We start from the raw sequence: 14,023 nt of genomic DNA on the forward strand, positions 1-14,023 counted from the left end.
TACAGCACGGGGTTAGATACAGAGTAAATCTCCCTCTACACTGTCCCCATCAAACACTCCCAGGACAGGTACAGCACGGGGTTAGATACAGAGTAAAGCTCCCCCTACACTGTCCCCATCAAACACTCCCAGGACAGGTACAGCATGGGGTTAGATACAGAGTAAAGCTCCCTCTACACTGTCCCCATCAAACACTCCCAGGACAGGTACAGAACGGGGTTAGATACAGAGTAAAGCTCCCTCTACACTGTCCCCATCAAACATTCCCAGGACAGGTACAGAACGGGGTTAGATACAGAGTAAAGCTCCCTCTACACTGTCCCCATCAAACACTCCCAGGACAGGTACAGCACGGGGTTAGATACAGAGTAAATCTCCCTCTACACTGTCCCCATCAAACTCTCCCTTGTCATGGGGACGATTCCCTCATGGCCTCCCTGTAGTGTTGGCTAGATTCCCAGATGTTGACATCAGTGCCTGAGTCACAACCCCGCCCATTCTCAAAGCACAGAACAAGTGACTCACTTCTCCAGATAGTAGATTTTGTGTGTGTACTGTCCCACCTCACCATCCTTCTCGTAGGGTTCGTTTTTTAAAACTTCGATTCCATCACCTCCTCCTGTGTTGTTCTTGCTGGCCTCGGCGACAGAGTAAAGCTGGCCCACCTGGTACTAACGGATCAGAGGACACACAACTTAGTCTGCACACATCAAGCAACAAATATCCCTCCCATTTTATCAAACACTCCCAGGGCAGGTACAGCACTGGGTTAGATACAGAGCAAAGCTCCCTCTACACTGTCCCCATCAAACACTCCCAGGACAGGTACAGTACGGGGTTAGATACAGAGTAAAGCTCCCTCTACACTGTCCCCATCAAACACTCCCAGGACAGGTACAGCACGGGGTTAGATACAGAGTAAAGCTCCCTCCACACTGTCCCCATCAAACATTCCCAGGACAGGTACAGCACGGGGTTAGATACAGAGTAAAGCTCCCTCCACACTGTCCCCATCAAACACTCCCAGGACAGGTACAGCACGGGGTTAGATACAGAGTAAAGCTCCCTCTACACTGTCCCCATCAAACACTCCCAGGACAGGTACAGTACGGGGTTAGATACAGAGTAAAGCTCCCTCTACACTGTCCCCATCAAACACTCACAGGACAGGTACAGCACGGGGTTAGATACAGAGTAAAGCTCCCTCTACACTGTCCCCATCAAACACTCCCAGGACAGGTACAGCACAGGGTTAGATACAGACTAAAGCTCCATCTTCACTGTCCCCATCAAACACTCCCAGGACAGGTACAGCACGGGGTTAGATACAGAGTAAAGCTCCCTCTACACTGTCCCCATCAAACATTCCCAGGACAGGTCCAGCACGGGGTTAGATACAGAGTAAAGCTCCCTCTACACTGTCCCCATCAAACACTCCCAGGACAGGTACAGCACGGGGTTAGATACAGAGTAAAGCTCCCTCTACACTATCCCCATCAAACACTCCCAGGACAGGTACAGCACGGGGTTAGATACAGAGTAAAGCTCCCTCTACACTGTCCCCATCAAACATTCCCAGGACAGGTCCAGCACGGGGTTAGATACAGTGTAAAGCTCCCTCTACACTGTCCCCATCAAACATTCCCAGGACAGGGACAGCACGGGGATAGATACAAAGAAATGTACAGCAGAGGAACAGGCCCTTCGGCCCTCCAAGCCTGTGTCGACCATGCTGCCCGTCTAAACTAAAATCTTCTACCCTTCCGGTGTCTGTATCCCTCTATTCCCATCCTATTCATGTATTTATCAAGATGCCCCTTAAACGTCACTATCGTCCCTGCTTCCACCACCTCCTCCGGCAGCGAGTTCCAGGCACCCACTACCCTCTGTGTAAAAAACTTGCCTCGCATATCTCCTCTAAACTTAGCCCCTCACACCTTAAACCTATGCCCCCTAGTAATTGACCCCTCTATCCTGGGAAAAAGCCTCTGACTATCCACTCTGTCTATGCCCCTCATAATTTTGTAGACCTCTGTCAGGTCGTCCCTCAACCTCCGTCGTTCTAGTGAGAACAAACCGAGTTTATTCAACTGCTCCTCATAGCTAATGCCCTCCATACCAGGCAACATCCTGGTAAATCTCTTCTGCACCCTCTCTAAAGCCTCCACATCCTGCTGGTAGTGTGGCGGCCAGAATTGAACACTATGCTCCAGGTGTGGCCTAACTAAGGTTCTATACAGCTGCAACATAAGACCATAAGACATAGGAGTGGAAGTAAGGCCATTCGGCCCATCGAGTCCACTCCGCCATTCAATCATGGCTGATGGGCATTTCAACTCCACCTACCAGCATTCTCCCCGTAGCCCTTAATTCCTCGCGACATCAAGAATTTATCTATCTCTGCCTTGAAGCCATTTAGCGTCCCGGCCTCCACTGCACTCCGCGGCAATGAATTCCACAGGCCCACCACTCTCTGGCTGAAGAAATGTCTCCGCATTTCTGTTCTGAATTTACCCCCTCTAATTCTAAGGCTGTGCCTACGGGTCCTCGTCTCCTCGCCTAACGCACACAGTTTCTTTGCGTCCACCCTTTCTAAGCCATGTATTATCTTGTAAGTTTCTATTAGATCTCCCCCTAACCTTCTAAACTCCAATGAATACAATCCCAGGATCCTCAGCCGTTCATCATATGTTAGACCCGCCATTCCAGGGATCATCCGTGTGAATCTCCGCTGGACACGCTCCTGTGCCAGTATGTCCTTCCTGAGATGTGGGGCCCAAAGCTGGACACAGTACTCCAAATGGGGCCTAACCAGAGCCTTATAAAGGCTCAGTAGCACATCGCTGCTTTTATATTCCAACCCTCTTGAGATAAATGACAACATTGCATTCGCTTTCTTAATCACAGATTCAACCTGCATGTTTACCTTTAGGGAATCCTCGACTAGCACTCCCAGATCCCTTTGTACTTTGGCATTATGAATTTTCTCACCGTTTAGAAAGTAGTCTATGCTTGGATTCTTTTTTCCAAAGTGCAAGACCTCACATTTTCTCACGTTGAATTGCATCAGCCATTTCCTGCACCACTCTCCCAAACTGTCTAGATCCTTCTGCAGCCTCCCCACTTCCTCAGCACTACCTGCCTGACCACCTAACTTTGTATCATCGGCAAACTTCGCTAGAATGCCCCCAGTCCCTTCATCCAGATCATTAATATATATGGTGAACAGCTGCGGCCCCAACACTGAACCCTGTGGGACACCGCTGGTCACCGGCTGCCATTCCGAAAAAGAACCTTTTATCCCAACTCTCTGCCTTCTGTCAGACAGCCAATCCTCAACCCATGCCAGTAGCTCACCTCGAACACCATGGGCCCTCACCTTACTCAGCAGCCTCCTGTGTGGCACCTTATCAAAGGCCTTTTGGAAATCCAGATAGACCACATCCACTGGGTTTCCCTGGTCTAATCTACTTGTCACCTCCTCAAAGAATTCTAACAGGTTCGTCAGGCACGACCTCCCCTTACTAAATCCATGTTGACTTGTTCTAATCCGACCCTGCTCTTCCAAGAATTTAGAAATCTCATCCTTAACGATCGATTCTAGAATTTTACCAACAACCGAGGTTAGGCTAATTGGCCTATAATTTTCCATCTTTTGTCTTGATCCTTTCTTGAACAAGGGGGTTACAACAGCAATCTTCCAATCGTTCGGGACTTTCCCTGACTCCAGTGATTTTTGAAAGATCTCAACCAACGCTTCCGCTATTTCTTCAGCCACCTCTCTCAGAACTCTAGGGTGTAGCCCATCGGGGCCAGGATATTTGTCAATTTTAAGACCTTTTAGCTTTTTTAGCACCATCTCTTTTGTAATGGCAACCATACTCAACTCAGCCCCCTGACCCTCTATAATTTTTGGGATATTACTCATGTCTTCCACTGTGAAGACAGACGCAAAGTACTTATTAAGTTCTCCAGCCATTTCCTCGTCTCCCATCACTAGCCTTCCGGAATCAGTTTGAATTGGCCCAATGTCTACTTTGGCCTGTCGTTTGTTTCTTATGTATTGAAAGAAACTTTTACTATCATTTCTTATATTACTGGCTAGCCTGCCTTCATATTTGATCCTCTCCTTCCTTATTTGTCTCTTTGTTAACCTCTGTTTGTTTTTGTAGCCTTCCCAATCTTCTGATTTCCCAGTGCTTTTGGCCACTTTATAGGATCTCTCTTTTCCTTTGATACATTTCCTGACCTCCTTTGTCAGCCATGGCTGTCTAATCCCTCCCCGGATAATCTTTCTTTTCTTGGGGATGAACCTCTGTACAGTGTCCTCAATTATGCATACAAACTCCTGCCATTTTTGCTCTGCTGTCTTCCCCACTAGGGTCTGCTTCCAGTCGATTTTCGGCAGTTCCTCTCTCATGCCCTCGTAATTACCTTTATTTAACTGTAACACCATTACATCCGATTTTGCCTTCTCTCTTTCAAACTGCAGACTGAACTCAACCATATTATGATCACTGCTTCCTAAGTGTTCCCTTACTTTAAGATCTTTTATAAAGTCTGGTTCATTACATAGCACTAGGCCCAGAATAGCCTGCTCCCTTGTGGGCTCCATGACAAGCTGTTCCAAAAAGCCATCTTGTAAGCATTCCATGAATTCCTTTTCTTTGGATCCACTGGCTACGTTATTTACCCAATCTACCTGCATATTGAAGTCCCCCATGATCACCGTGACCTTGCCTTTCTGACATGCCTTTTCTATTTCCCGGTACATGTTGCGCTCCTGGTCCTGACCACTGTTAGGAGGTCTGTACATAACTCCCATTATGGTTTTTTTGCCTTTGTGGTTCCTCAATTCTACCCACACAGACTCCACATCATCCGACCCTATGTCGTTTAGTGCCATAGATTTAATTTTGTTCTTAACTAACAAGGCAACCCCACCCCCTCGGCCCACCTCCCTGTCTTTTCGGATAGGTTGTATATCCTTGGATGTTTAACTGCCAGTCCTGAACCCCCTGCAGCCATGTCTCTGTGATGCCTACCACATCATAATCATTCACGATGATCTGTGCCATTAGTTCGTCTACTTTGTTACAAATGCTATGAGCATTCAGGTAAAGTGCCTTAATGCTAACTTTCTTATCATTACAGATATTGGAAGTCCTAAGATGTCCAAAGTTATCCTTCCTTTTTGTTGAATTCCTAGTCTGCCTCAAGCTTAAATCCTCCTGCCTACATGTTATCCTCCTGCGTATCTTGCCATTTAACTCCATGCTCCCTGTCGCTTTCACTTTCCCTTCCCCCCAACTCAGAAGTTTAAAGTCCTACTGACCACCCTATTTATCCTCTTCGCTAGAACACTGGTTCCAGATCGGTTCAGGTGGAGACCGTCCCAACGGTACAGATCCCCCCGGTTCCAAAACTGATGCCAATGTCCCATGAAGTGGAATCCCTCTTTCCCACACCAATCCCTTAGCCACGTGTTTACTTCCCTAATTTTCTTGTCCCTATGCCAATTGGCACGTGGCTCGGGCAGTAATCCAGAGATTATGACCCTTGAGGACCTGTATTTAAATTTTCTTCCTAGTGCTTGATAGTCCCCGAACAGGTCCTCCACTCTAGCTTTACCTATGTTGTTAGTCCCAACGTGGACCACAACAACTGGATCCTCCCCCTCCCGCTCCAATATCCTTTCAAGCCGGTCAGAGATGTCCCGCACCCTGGCACCAGGCAGGCAACACACCATGCGAGACTCCCGATCCGGCTTGCATAGGATACTATCTGTCCCCCTAATTATAGAATCCCCTATAACAACTACTTGTCTTTTTACTCCCCCCTCTTGAATGGCCTTCTGCACCATGGTACCGTGGTCAGCTGGCTCATCCTGTCCAGAGCCCTTTTCCTCATCCATACAGGGAGCAAGAGTCTCATACCTGTTGGACAAGGTCAAGGGCTGAGGCTCCTGCACTCCTGAACTCAGGTTCCCCCTGCCTGCCTCACTAACAGTCACACTCTGAAGTCCCTGATCACTTACTGAATGTGAATTACTTAATCTCCCAGGTGTGACTGCCTCCTGAAACAAAGTGTCCAGGTAACTCTCCCCCTCCCGGATGTGCCGCAGTGTTTGAAGCTCAGATTCCAGATCATCAACTCTGAGCCGGAGTTCTTCCAGCAACCAACACTTGCTGCAGATGTGGTCATTGCCATTCACAAGGGGAACAGCCAGCTCCCACATCATACAGCTACAGCACATCACCTGCCCAGCCATCTCTGATTAGTTAATTAATTTATTACTTTGTATAAATTTCAGTTTTAAAAAAAACAAACTTGGATACCTCTGCTATAGTCTTTTTCAACGTAGTTCTGGTTACGTCCATGACTTGCCAATTCTTATACTCAATGCCCCGGCCAATGAAGGCAAGCATGCCGTATGCCTTCTTGACTACCTTCTCCAACTGTGTTGCCTCTGTCAGTGACCTGTGGACCTGTACACCTAGATCTCTCTGACTGTCAATACTCTTTAGAGTTCTACCATTGACTGTACATTCCCTTCCTGCATTAGACCTTCCAAAATGCATTACCTCACACTTGTCCGGATTAAACTCCATCTGCCATCTCTCTGCCCAAGTCTCCAAATGATCTAAATCCTGCTGTATCCTCTGACAGTCCTCATCGCTATCCGCAATTCCACCAACCTTTGTGTCGTCCGCAAACTTACTAATCAGACCAGTTACATTTTCCTCCAAATCATTTATATATACTACGAACAGCAAAGGTCCCAGCACTGATCCCTGTGGAACACCACTAGTCACAGCCCTCCAATCAGAAAAGCACCCTTCCATTGCTACTCTCTGCCTTTTTTCTTTTTAATATTTTTATTCTCTTCCTTTTTCACAGTTTTTCTCCCTGAATTTACACCCAACAATCAAAAACCAACAACAAATATCTCAAACCCCATAACAGTAACAACGATCCCACCCTCCCACCAAGCCCAGACATCAGCCCGCACGTTAACATAAACAAATGACCAAAAAAAAAGGAATCAGGGATTACCCATAGCCATCCTCAACATACACAGCCCCCCCCCCCCACCTAATGTTCGATGTTATCCAGTTCTTGAAAGTGCATAATAAATAGAGCCCATGACTTGTAGAACCCCTCCGAGCTTTCCCTCAGTTCGAACTTAACCTTCTCAAGGGTCACAAATTCCAACAGGTCCCCCCGCCATGCCAGGGCACAGGGTCTCCATCCCAGCAGGATCCACCTTCGGGCGATCAATGAGGCGAAGGCTGATCCGCCACCCCGAATATGGCCTCCCGGGGACCCGGGTCCAGCTTCACATGCACCACCTTGGAAATGACCCTAAACACCTCCTTCCAGTACTCTCCAAGCTTGATGAAAATGAAATGAAATGAAAATCGCTGATTGTCACGAGTAGGCTTCAATGAAGTTACTGTGAAAAGCCCCTAGTCGCCACATTCCGGCGCCTGTCCGGGGAGGCTGGTACGGGCTTTGGACAGGAGCAAAACATATCAACGTGATTAGCACCCGCCCCCCACAACGTTCACACACATCTTCTACTCCTTCAAAGAATCGGCTCATCCTCGCCCTTGTGAGCTGTGCTCTGTGCACCACCTTCAGCTGCATCAGCCCCAACCTCGCACACGAGGTGGAGGCATTCACTCTCCGGAGCACCTCACACCAGACCCCCTCCTCTAGAACCTCTCCCAATTCTTCCTCCCACTTTGCTTTGATCCCCTCCAGTGGTGCCTTATCCTTTTCCACCATAGCTCCGTATACCGCTGACACTGTCCCCTTCTCCAGTCCCCTTGCTGCCAGCACCTCCTCCAACAACGTGGACGCCGGTTCCTCCGGGAAGCTCTGTATCTCCTTCCTGGCAAAGTCCCGAACCTGCATATACCTAAACACTTCTCCCTGCTCCAGCCCATACTTCGCTTCCAGCTTCCTCAATCCTGCAAATCGACCCCGAGGAAACAAATCTTTTAGCGTCTTAATCCCCTTCTCTTCCCATTTTCGAAAGCTTCCGTCCCACCTCCCCGGCTCAAATCTGTGGTTCTCCCGGATCGGCATTTCTGTGACCTAGCCAGTTCTGTATCCACCTTGCCAGCTCACCCCTGATCCCGTGTGACTTCACCTTTTGTACCAGTCTGCCATGAGGAACCTTGTCAAGGGCCTTACTGAAGTCCACATGGACAATATCCACTGCCCTACCTGCATCAATCATCCTTGTGACCTCCTCGAAAAACTCTATCAAGAGCAAAGCTCCCTCTACCTGCAGACAAGAGGGGGGGATGAATGACCTGTGACCCCAGACAGGGTAACTCACCTCTTCCACTGAGCAGGGGAGTAGAATCCGACTGGACGAAGATTGCAAGCGAGAAAGATGAAGAAAGGTGTTAGAGTTTAATCTGAGTCCCCAGCGCCCCGACCTCGAGTCCCGAAGGTAAATATACAACTTCATAGAAACATTGGAGCAGGAGGAGGCCGTTCGGCCCCTCGAGCCCGCCCCGCAGGTTCATTCTGATCATGGCTAATCATCCAACTCAATAGCCTAATCCCGCTTTCCCCCCATATCCATTGACCCCCTTCGCCCCAAGTGCGATATCGAACTGCTTCTTGAAAACATACAGCTTTTGGCCTCAACTACTTCCTGTGGTAACGAATTCCACAGGCCGACCTCTCTCTGGGTGAATTAATGTCTCCCTATCTCTGTCCTAAATGGTCTACCCCGTATCCTCAGACGGTGACCCCCCTGGTTCTGGACACACCCACCATCGGGAACATCCTTCCTCCATCTACCCTGTCCAGCCCTGTTGGAAAGAGAGTGGAGGGGAAAGAGTGAGAGAGGGGAAAGCACCGGGATGGGACAGGAGAGGGGAGGGAAAAAGAGGGGAATGGGAGGGGTCAACTGGGGTACACGTCGAGTAGCGGAAGAGCTTTTGCAAGGTTAACAGGAGGGTTGAGGGGTTCCCCCCCGAGGTAGCGGGCTTTCAGGATCCCACGGGGTAACAGAAGAGTTATGGGGTTCTGCGGGGGTAATGGTGAGGGTTTAGGGGCTCTGCGGGGCTAACGGTGAGGGTTATGGGGCTCTGCGGGGCTAACGGGGGTTTAGGGACTCTGCGGGGTAACGGGGAGGGTTTTAGGGGCTCTGCGGGGTAACGGGGAGGGTTATGGGGCTCTGCAGGGGTAACGGGGAGGGTTATGGGGCTCTGCGGGGTAACGGGGAGGGTTATGGGGCTCTGCAGGGGTAACGGGGAGGGTTTAGGGGCTCTGCGGGGGTAACGGGGAGGGTTTTAGGGGCTCTGCGGGGTAACGGGGAGGGTTATGGGGTTCTGCAGGGGTAACGGGAAGGGTTTAGGGGCTCTGCGGGGATAGCGGGGAGGGTTTAGGGGCTCTGCGGGGGTAACGGGGAGGGTTTAGGGGCTCTGTGGGGGTAACGGGGGTTTAGGGACTATGCGGGGTAACGGGGAGGGTTTTAGGGGTTCTGCGGGGTAACGGGGAGGGTTTAGGGGCTCTGCGGGGTAACGGGGAGGGTTTAGGGGCTCTGCGGGGTAACGGGGAGGGTTTAGGGGCTCTGCGGGGGTAACGGGGGTTTAGGGGCTCTGCGGGGGTAACGGGGGGTTTAGGGGCTCTGCGGGGGTAACGGGGGGGTTTTAGGGGTTCTGCAGGGGTAACGGGAAGGGTTTAGGGGCTCTGCGGGGTAATGGGAGGGTTTAGGGGCTCTGTAGGGGTAACAGGGAGGGTTATGGGGCTCTGCAGGGGTAACGGGGAGGGTTTAGGGGCTCTGTGGGGGTAACGGGGAGGGTTTAGGGGCTCTGCAGGGGTAACGGGGTTTTAGGGGCTCTGCGGGGTAATGGGAGGGTTTGGGGCTCTGCAGGGGTAACGGGGAGGGTTTAGGGGCTCTGCAGGGGTAACGGGAGGGTTTAGGGGCTCTGCAGGGGTAACGGGGAGGGTTTAGGGGCTCTGCTGGGGTAATGGGGAGGGTTTGGGGCTCTGCAGGAGTTTAGGGGGATTTAGGGGCTCTGCGGGGGTAACGGGGGGTTTAGGGGCTCTGCTGGGGTAATGGGGAGGGTTTAGGGGCTCTGCGGGGGTAACGGGGAGGGTTTGGGGCCCTGCAGGGGTAACAGGGAGGGTTTAAGGGCTCTGCTGGGGTAATGGGGAGGGTTTAGGGGCTCTGCGGGGGTAACGGGGGAGTTTAGGGGCTCTGCAGGGTAACGGGGGCTTTAGGGGCACTGCGGGAGGGAACGGGGTGGGGGGCTTGGGGGAGGGTGGGGTTGGAGGAGGGACTAGACCTCCCCAGACACAATGACGCTCCCCTCCCCAATTGACCTGACCCACTGACCCCACCCCTCCATCCCCCACCCACAGCCATTGTGCGAAATGGGAGGACCAGCGCGGTCCTCCCAGCTCCAGCCCCCTCCTCCCGGCTGCCGGGCCGGCCAGGGGTCGCCTCTTGCCCCCGGACCCTCACTCACTATTCTTTGACGAGCACCATCGTCCCTCCCCCCCCTCTCGCGCCTAACCACCGCCGCTGCCGCCGGACCGGAAACAGGAAGTGCCGGTCGGCGCGCCGCTTTCGCGTCACGACCGCCATACGCCACGCCCACTTCCGGCTCCCTGCGTCATCACGACGCGCCGAAAAACGCAGAAAGACCCCAGAACCTGTCAATAGACAATAATCGATCAATAATCAAAAAGCTCAAAATGATCATTGGCAATAATTGATAAATAATCAAACAGCTCAGAATGATCATTGACACAATAATTGATCAATAATTAATCAGCTCAGAATGATCATTAACACAATAATTGATCAATAATTAAACAGCTCAGAATGATCATTGACACAATAATTGATCAATAATTAATCGGCTCAGAATGATCATTGACACAATAATTGATCAATAATTGACAACAAATGATCAATAATCAAACAGCTCAGAATGATCATTGACAATATTTGATCAATAATCAAACAGCTCAGAATGATCATTGACACAATAATTAATCAATAATTAAACCGCTCAGAATTATCATTGACAATAATTGATCAATAATCAAACAGCTCAGAATGATCTTTGACACAATAATTGATCAATAATCAAACAGCTCAGAATGATCATTGACACAATAATTGATCAATAATTAAACAGCTCAGAATGATCATTGACAATAATTGATCAATAATCAAACAGCTCAGAATGATCATTGACAATAATTGATCAATAATTAAACAGCTCAGAATGATCATTGACACAATCATTGATCAATAATCAAACAGCTCAGAATGCTCATTGACAATAATTGTCAATAATTAAACCGCTCAGAATGATCATTGACAATAATTGATCAATTATGAAAAAGCTCGGAAGATCATTGGCAATAATTGATCAATAATCAAACAGCTCAGAATGATCATTGACAATAATTGATCAGTAATCAAACAGCTCAAAATGATCATTGACAATAATTGATCAATAATTAAACAGCTCAGAATGATCATTGGCACAATAATGATCAATAATTAAACCGCTCAGAATGATCATTGACAATAATTGATCAATAATCAAACAGCTCAGAATGATCATTGACAATAATTGATCAGTAATCAAACAGCTCAGAATGATCACTGACAATAATTGATCAGTAATCAAATAGCCCAGAATGATCATTGACAATAATTGATCAATAATCAAACAGCTCAGAATGATCATTGACACAATAATTGATCAATAATCAAACAGCTCAGAATGATCATTAACACAATAATTGATCAATAAGTAAACAGCTCAGAATGATCATTGACACAATAATTGATCAATAATTAAACGGCTCAGAATGATCATTGACACAACAATTGATCAATAATTAAATCGCTCAGAATGATCATTGACAATAATTGATCAATAATCAAACAGCTCAGAATGCTCATTGACAATAATTGATCAATAATTAAACAGCTCAGAATGATCATTGGCACAATAATGATCAATAATTAAACCGCTCAGAATGATCATTGACAATAATTGATCAATAATCAAACAGCTCAGAATGATCATTGACAATAATTGATCAGTAATCAAACAGCTCAAAATGATCATTGATAATAATTGATCAATAATTAAACAGCTCAGAATGATCATTGGCACAATAATGATCAATAATTAAACCGCTCAGAATGATCATTGACAATAATTGATCAATAATCAAACAGCTCAGAATGATCATTGACAATAATTGATCAGTAATCAAATAGCCCAGAATGATCATTGACAATAATTGATCAATAATCAAACAGCTCAGAATGATCATTGACACAATAATTGATCAATAATCAAACAGCTCAGAATGATCATTAACACAATAATTGATCAATAAGTAAACAGCTCAGAATGATCATTGACACAATAATTGGTCAATAATTAAACAGCTCAGAACGATCATTGACACAATAATTGATCAATAATTAAATCGCTCAGAATGATCATTGACAATAATTGATCAATAATCAAACAGCTCAGAATGCTCATTGACAATAATTGATCAATAATTAAACCGCTCAGAATGATAATTGACAATAATTGATCAATACTCAAACAGCTCAGAATGATCATTGACAATAATTGATCAATAATCAAACAGCTCAGAATGATCATTGACAATAATTGATCAATAATCAAACAGCTCAGAATGATCATTGACAATAATTGATCAATAATCAAACAGCTCAGAATGATCATTGACAATAATTGATCAATAATAAAACATCTCGGAATGATCATTGACAATAGTTGATCAATAATCAAACTGCTCAGAATGATCATTGACAATAATTGATCAATAATCAAACAGCTCAGAATGATCATTGACAATAATTGATCAATAATTAAACAGCTCAGAATGATCATTGACACAATCATTGATCAATAATCAAACAGCTCAGAATGCTCATTGACAATAATTGATCAATAATTAAACTGATCAGAATGATCATTGGCACAATAATGATCAATAATTAAACCGCTCAGAATGATAATTGACAATAATTGATCACTAATCAAACAGCTCAGAATGATCATTGACAATAATTGATCAGTAATCAAACAGCTCAAAATGATCATTGACAATAATTGATCAATAATTAAACAGCTCAGAATGATCATTGGCACAATAATGATCAATAATTAAACCGCTCAGAATGATCATTGACAATAATTGATCAATAATCAAACAGCTCAGAATGATCATTGACAATAATTGATCAATAATCAAACAGCTCAGAATGATCATTGACAATAATTGATCAGTAATCAAACAGCTCAGAATGATCATTGACAATAATTGATCAGTAATCAAACAGCTCAGAATGATCATTGACACAATAATTGATCAATAATCAAACCGCTCAGAATGATCATTGACAATAATTGATCAGTAATCAAACAGCCCAGAATGATCATTGACAATAATTGATCAATAATTAAACAGCTCAGAATGATCATTGACACAATAATTGATCAATAATTAAACGGCTCAGAATGATCATTGACACAATAATTGATCAATAATTAAACGGCTCAGAATGATCAATGACACAATAATTGATCAATAATTAAATCGCTCAGAATGATCATTGACAATAATTGATCAATAATTAAACCGCTCAGAATGATCATTGACAATAATTAATCAATACTCAAACAGCTCAGAATGATCATTGACAATAATTGATCAATAATCAAACAGCTCAGAACGATCATTGACACAATAATTGATCAATAATCAAACCACTCAGAATGATCATTGACAATAATTGATCAATATTCAAACAGCTCAGAATGATCATTGACAATAATTGATCAATAATCAAACAGCTCAGAATGATCATTGACAATAATTGATCAATAATCAAACAGCTCAGAATGATCATTGACAATAATTGATCAATAATCAAACAGCTCAGAATGATCATTGACAATAATTGATCAATAATCAAACA

The 14,023-nt window shown here is 45.9% G+C and overlaps 1 long non-coding RNA gene across 1 annotated transcript; it reads right to left on the minus strand.

Moving 5' to 3' along the window:
- Positions 1 to 584: 584 nt before the first annotated feature.
- Positions 585 to 10,623, minus strand: LOC119955031. The gene is made up of 3 exons (XR_005458373.1): positions 10,500 to 10,623; positions 8,351 to 8,381; positions 585 to 671 (listed from the first exon to the last, which is right to left on the minus strand). It is a non-coding gene; the product is annotated as an uncharacterized LOC119955031 (long non-coding RNA).
- Positions 10,624 to 14,023: the final 3,400 nt, after the last annotated feature.

Source organism: Scyliorhinus canicula, chromosome 20 (assembly GCF_902713615.1).
Source record: "Scyliorhinus canicula chromosome 20, sScyCan1.1, whole genome shotgun sequence".
Lineage (NCBI taxonomy): Eukaryota > Metazoa > Chordata > Chondrichthyes > Carcharhiniformes > Scyliorhinidae > Scyliorhinus > Scyliorhinus canicula.